The sequence below is a fragment of the Nannospalax galili genome, unplaced genomic scaffold, assembly GCF_000622305.1.
Source record: "Nannospalax galili isolate Female #2095 unplaced genomic scaffold, S.galili_v1.0 scaffold113, whole genome shotgun sequence".
Taxonomy (NCBI): Eukaryota; Metazoa; Chordata; class Mammalia; order Rodentia; family Spalacidae; genus Nannospalax; species Nannospalax galili.
In genome coordinates this window covers 3,276,686-3,283,507 of record NW_008335444.1, presented here as the reverse complement: position 1 = coordinate 3,283,507, position 6,822 = coordinate 3,276,686, and the positions used below count along the sequence as shown (strand labels likewise).

The window sequence follows — 6,822 nt, the reverse complement described above, 5'->3', positions numbered from 1 at the left end:
TCTGTGGCTAAGTGTGGTGTCTGAGCAACTAGGCTTGCTTTCCCTGTTACCTTCAAGAGCAAACTGAAAATATTTGGCACATTTATTTTTCTTCGGCCCAACCTTATTACAGATTTCACATTCCCATTTGAGGATCTGGTCTGAATCTTCTTGTCCCTTCCCAGGCCTTTTCTTTCTTTCTCTGCTTATGGAGACTAAACTGAAGGTGAGCACGGAGTGGAAGTGGGGCTGCTGAATCATCACTTCTGGCCTCATCTGTCGTCTTGCAGCTGGCTCCCTTGAAGCAGCCCTTCAGCCCAGATGAAGAGAGAAAGAAAGAGGGAGAATTCAATTCCCCGGTCAGGCACTCGAAATGAGAAAAGGCTTTTCTGCCCTGAGAGGTATTCAGACAGCTCTGGCATGACAGCTCTGAGCCGGTGCTGTGGAGAGAGATGTTGGGCACCATGGACATCTGGATGCTGCCGAATTTCACCACTGGCCTACACCAAGAGATAAGGCCATCTATGAGAAATTCTAGAAATCTACTCCCTTCTGGAAATGTTACCTTCAAGAGCAAACTGAAAATATTTGGCACTTTATTGCCTTTCTCTAAACACAGATTCTGAACTTACTTTTATTGTGTGTATTTATTTATAGTGCTGGGGATGGAACCCTGGGCCTTGTGCATGCTAGACTATACTACTGTGCTATGTCCCTAGCCCTTGGCTCTGGAGCTCAGTTTTTGAGTTTCTATATAAAGCTCAAGTTGCCCTTGGATTTTTTATTCTCCTGCTTCAGTCTTTGGAGTGCTGGTATTACAGGTATGACCACTAGATTATTTATTATTAGTAGTATTTATTACTATTTTTTGAGACAAGTTCTTGTGGCCTCTAACTCATGATTATGATTTTGCTGTCTCAGTGTCCCAACTATGCAACCACACCAAGCATTTCTCCTCCTCTTCCTCCTCCTCCTCCTCCTCCTCCTCCTCCTCTTTTAAAGTAGAGTCTCATGTACCCCAGGCTGGCCTTGAATTCACTATGTAGCCAAGGATGACCTTGAACTCCTAATCCTCCTGCCTGTACCTCCAATATGCTGGCATCACAGGTGTATGTCACCATTCCTGGCACTGAATTTTACAACTTGAATTAAAGACTATATGGTTGTTAAAAATCTCAGTCTTCTTGAAGGAGGCTTGTTTTGGGATCAGCTGCTTGATCCCAGTGTTTGGTCCCACTGTGTGTGTATGCGTGTATTTCTATATGATGCACATGTTTGCTCTTCAAATCATTTCTTTCTTTTTTTGGCCTAAATGTTTTTATTTGAAACATAGAGTCATACTAAACAAGACTTTCCCTTCTCTAATCCAAGGTAAAGCAGCACAATAGGGCACAATTGGTAGCATAATTCAGTGTGAACACTATCCTATTCATGTGCTGGGACAACTTTATTCATAAGTTCTTATACAAAATATTTTCCTCAGATTAAGTGTCACACAAAAGGAAGTGGTCTTTATTCTGTGTGTGGGGGCAGCATTTTTTCTAAGAGAGAAGCACAAACAACCTATTCTTAAAAAAAATTAAAAGTAGAATATTTAATCTCCCATCTCCCAGAATAAAAAGTAGTGCTGAGATACGGCACCCAGATTTGATTTTTATCCTGATCATTTACACAGGGTTTCCCAATGACATGCATTATTAGGGTTGTGAATAAAGTTCATTTGCTCTGGAGAGTCTACTCCTTCCTCCTCTTCTTGCCTTCATGCTCATGTTCTTTGGGGTGACTGCTATCTGAGGGGCTTTTAGAGCTGCCATGATGTTTGGCTTCTTCCAAAAACTTGTCCAAACCAAAAGGATCTTCCTCAAACTGGACTGGTCCTTCTCTGCCTCTCTGCCTCTGGTCTGAACCAGAAAACTCCTTATCAGGAACAAATCTGTTGGTCTTTATTCTGGCTTCCAGGTCATCACCATACATATCCTGGTCCAGATTTTCACTGGGTCTATAAATACTCTAGGCCATATCTTTACCACCTCCCCAAGCCTGATCATAAACATTGTAAATTTCACCTTTTCCACCTGCAGATCTGCTGTCCATATCCTTGGATTGGCTGAAGAACCTTTGGTTATACTGGATTTCATAGGAAGTTCAAGGATTGGGCACACCAAGAGCAATAACTTAACTGATATCTCAGTTTTCATTTCTCTACAGTTTTGACCTCTTATTGGGGGCTGCCCTGGAGAGATTCCAGTTGTGCTGTCTCTCTTTGCACCTATCATGCCAGATTTCATCCCTTTCCCATGCCTCTCCGTTCTCTTCTTCCACATGGATTTTAATCCCAGCTCTCCTCTCTCTGGCTTTCTGGGCCAGTTCACTAAGCTTCTCTTGATGTTTCTTCTTTTCTTTTTGAGCCCTCTTTCTCTCTGCTTGGTGCACATTTCCACAGTTCCACGAGCCTTCTGATCAGCCATGTAGAAAACCCCAGCCAGTTTGGCAGAGTTCTCATTTACGTGTACTGTCTGAAGCCCTCTTCCATGTGCAGCTAGTGTTTATCTAATGGAACTGTGTAACCCTTTGCATTCTTCCAGTGGAAACACAAGGAGGAATCTTCCATTCCTGTTCTCCACAGTCATCTTCCTACTAGGAGAATGCATTTCCAGTGCAGGAGGAGAAGGTGGTTCTGGGGGAATTTTCATATTAATCTTGAACCTTGGAGGCTCCATTGGATCTTTCTGCATTTCTACCATCCGAATAACCCTTTGGCTCCAGAGTTGAAAGCCACTCCTTGATGTGATGGCATGTACTGGATGTACCGAGCAAGGGCCAGTTGTCAGCTGTTTGAACTGGCATGGCTGCAGCGACCTTCTGTAATGCAGATTTCTCTAAGGATACCCTTGTCTTTTCTGTTACCTCTTTGATAGCTTCTTCATCGGGTCTGAGTCATCTGCATTCATAACTTGGAACCAGGTCAGTATACTTGGTATAAATGACCTTGTCTTTTGACTGTCCTTGTTGAGCAACTGTATTGTATTTAATTTTCCCTTCAGGATCCACCTGAATGGCCAGTGCATTTGATATTTTTCTCTTTTGCCCCATATCCAGTGGATACTTTTCTGGAAAAGCACCTCCATCTCCAAAATTCTCTAACAAGCAAGGTCCATCCTTTCCCATACCCGTACGGGGGAGGTTCTTTTCTGGAGGAGACCAGTGAAGTCTGCCATCTGAGCCTGGGGTGTGTATATCACATACATGTTTACATGGTCATGTCTGTGCAAAACATGACAAGATGAGAGACTGTAGCTGTGTCTTCTTGTCCTTCCACTTCACTCGTGTTGGGTGGTGTTTTGTGTTCACAAGGATTCTAAGCGTGATCTCTGAGATCTTGCTTTTTCCTCAGCTTCAAGTTGGTCCTGAGAGAGCCGAGTAGGCACAGGTAAAAAGCTGGTGAGTGCTGTCTTAAGTGGCATAAGCCGCAACATGGCAGGTGGGGTCTTTTTCTTCAAATCATTTCTAAGCAAATGAAACCTCATTATTGTTAGACAGTTGAAATTTACCTTGAAGATGTGGCCTAAAACTTTCCCTATTCTTATTTATACTTTTAAAAAATTTGTTTTTATTTTGTGTGTGTGTTGCCTGTAGGTAAGTGCACTATATATGTGCAATGCCTTCAGAGGGCAGAAGAAAGTGTTGGATCCTCTGGAGCTGGAGTCACAGATGATTGTTAGTCCCAGTGTGGGTGCTGGGAACTGAACCTGGGTCTTCTGCAAGAGCAGCCAGTGCTCCTAACTACTGAGCCATCTCTCCAGCCCCTGTTTATACTCTTTCTGTTACAGCTGGTTCTGTTCTGCTTCTCTCATTTCTTGGCCAATTCTCACTATGCCTAAAACAATGAAGGCTCAAGGCTGCCAGATGGAAGACATATATCTCCTCTTGTGTGTCTATGTGCATACAGGCACACTTGTATGACAATCAGGACAAGTTAGAGATATGGTGGTTCGAGTGTCTTTATATTTTTGTCTTTTTGAGACAGGGTCTCACTGTGTTATCCAGGCTGGTCTGAAATTCATGCAGCAATCCTCCTGCCTCAGTCTCTGGGATTACAGTACAAGCCACACCTGGCTGAATAAGGCATTTTTTTAAATTAAAAAAATATTTTATTATTTTTATTTTATGTGTATGTGTGTGTTTCCTGCATGTGTGTAAGTGCACCCATGTCGTGCAGTGCCTGTGGAAGTCAGAAGAGGAACTGGAGTTACATATGGTTGTTAGCTGCCATGTGGGTGCCGAGAATAGAACCCAGGTCCACTGCAAGAGCAGACTGTGCTCTTAACCACTAAGCCATCTCTCCAGCCCCAGGTAAAGCATTTTAAAAGAAACTTCAGAGCAGGTACAGATGGTGGGAGAGTAAACAGCGGAGAAGGTAAACCAAGAAAACGTCCTGACATTTACTCATTGCCAGAACTTGTAGTCTCGTATTTCCTTTGAACACTATTTTACTGTGGAAACTTAAGAAAAAAAAATTATATTTACCAAGAATAAGTTTAAAAAATATAAAACTTATCTTGATCTTTCTAGCTGTTGCTATGGTTTTGCGTAATATATCATTAAAGCTGTGGCACTCTGATGATGTATTAAAGTAATATATCATAACAATGCCATGGCTTTGATGATATATTAATGTAATACATCGTTAAGGCGCCATTGGCCTCATGATGTATTACTCAAAACACTACCAATTGGTTAGATCAACACACAGGGACTTGTGTGTTAGGGACAGGAGAATGGCAAATGATTCTAGACCAGAACACAATTGAACTTCTCAGAGCTGTCTTGCCCACAAAAGGAACTCTGTAAGAATGGATGGGCTTCAAAGCCTGACCAGGATCATGGAATTGAACGGCAAGTGAAGGGCAACCAGGACATCTGCTCTGGCTGAACTGGAAACCATGCCTGGTACCAGCTTCATGTGCTGAAGAAGAGCATGCCTATGTTGGGTTATTTGCATGATGTCGTTTTATTTCCACTGACATGTGACATCCGGCCCCTGGGTTGAGACACCAGGAAGCTGAGGGTAGGAGAGGGCCGAGGCCGAGGCACACTTGTCTGCCCTACTCTGGGGCTGGGCTGGGTGGATCCTTCTGGTTTTGTACTTTCAATTTAGGAAAATTACTTTTTTCTTCATTGGTAACAGGGAAATTAAGAGTGAACTGGCTCCTAATATTCCTCTGTACCACTTCCTCATGCTCTGTTCCTGGCTATCCAACATCCACAAGTGGCATCTGGTAAAGTGGCTCCAGAAAAACTTAGGTAATGCTAGGCAGCCATTTGGCAACTGTCTTCTTCTCTTGGGGTTCTGCCAAAGACCTGGACTGTGACTGAAGGAGTGTGGCCCTTACGAGGGGGCTCTGCTGGTAACCAGAGGCCCAAATTTGCCCCAGTTCCCCATCACTCTCCTGCACAGCCTCCATCATCTCCACAAACCCATCCTCTCTGCAGTGAGCAGGTCTTGGTTATTTAAATGTGTGAATCATGTCACCATGCTCCTAGCTCCCTCCAAAGGCTTCCCATTGCAGTTGGAATAAAATCCAAACTCCATCCCTGGCCCTGAAGCCCTGACTATATGGGTTGCTATTGGTTTTCTTTTGGCTTCTAGAACAAGGTTGGGTTTCTATACCAGTTTGATGGGTTTTACACCAAGCGATGACTTTGGCCAGCTTTGAATAGATGCTTCTTTCTTGTGACTGCATCTTAAACGCTGCTCAGATTGGGTATCCCAGGTCTCCCAGCCATTTGTGGCCACAGTTCCCAGCTGCTCTTGTCTTCTTCCTCACAGGTGATGATTTATCTGTTGTCTCCCTCCAGGAACCCCAGTAGAAATCCTAGGCTACATCTTTCCTGCTCTCTGCCTTATCCCCAGGGCCCTGCACCACTTGGCACAAGGGACATGCTCAAGACAGATGGCTGAAACCTAAGGCTCTGTGTTTACTCACTGACCATAGTGAAGACCACTAGTGGATGAGACTTCAAAGAGGAGGTCTTTGTTACAGAGCTGAAGAAAAGCAGATAGTAACTCAATACAGAAAGGCCTACACCAGATCAGAGGCTCATCAATGTGAAATAGGAAATGGCCTCCTCTACAGGGGAGAGTGAGCAAGCTGGACTGGATTTGGTAAGTCAGGGCACTCTCTAGGGCGCCCCCCATGCATGACCGTGCTGAACCTCTGAGCCTGGGGTGTGTATATCACATACATGTTTACATGGTCATGTCTGTGCAAAACATGACAAGATGAGAGACTGTAGCTGTGTCTTCTTGTCCTTCCACTTCACTCGTGTTGGGTGGTGTTTTGTGTTCACAAGGATTCTAAGCGTTTAATGTGAGCACAATTGCATATTTTCTTAAATAAAATCGATTAGTTTGTGTCAACTTCTGCCTGCCTCTGCCCGCCGTCCAGCCTAGATCTACTCCTGGTGAAAGTATGCTATGAATAAAGTTAGAATAACAGAAAGGAGCATGTGTGCATACTGCTATCCTGGGTGTCTTTGTGGTAGACAGTGTTCACTGATCCTTTCATTTCACAAAGGGAAGGAATTATGTGTCAGAGAAAGATCTCAAAATCTGAATGTTCATTGAACTTTCTTCCCCTTTAAAATTTGTTTGTTCTTGGGGCTGGAGAGACAGCTTAGCAGTTAAGAGCACTGGCTCCAGAGGACTTGGGTTTGGGTCCTAGCACCCACATGAAAGCTAACAACTGTCCATAACTTTAGTTCCAAGGGATCTGACACCTTCTTCTGGCCTCCACAGGCATTGCACTCATGTGGTGCACATATATGCATGCAGGCAGAACA

At 43.9% G+C, this 6,822-nt stretch overlaps 1 pseudogene; it reads right to left on the bottom strand.

The window, feature by feature from the left end:
• Positions 1-1,713: 1,713 nt before the first annotated feature.
• LOC103731889 lies at positions 1,714-3,506 on the bottom strand (annotated as a pseudogene).
• Positions 3,507-6,822: the final 3,316 nt, after the last annotated feature.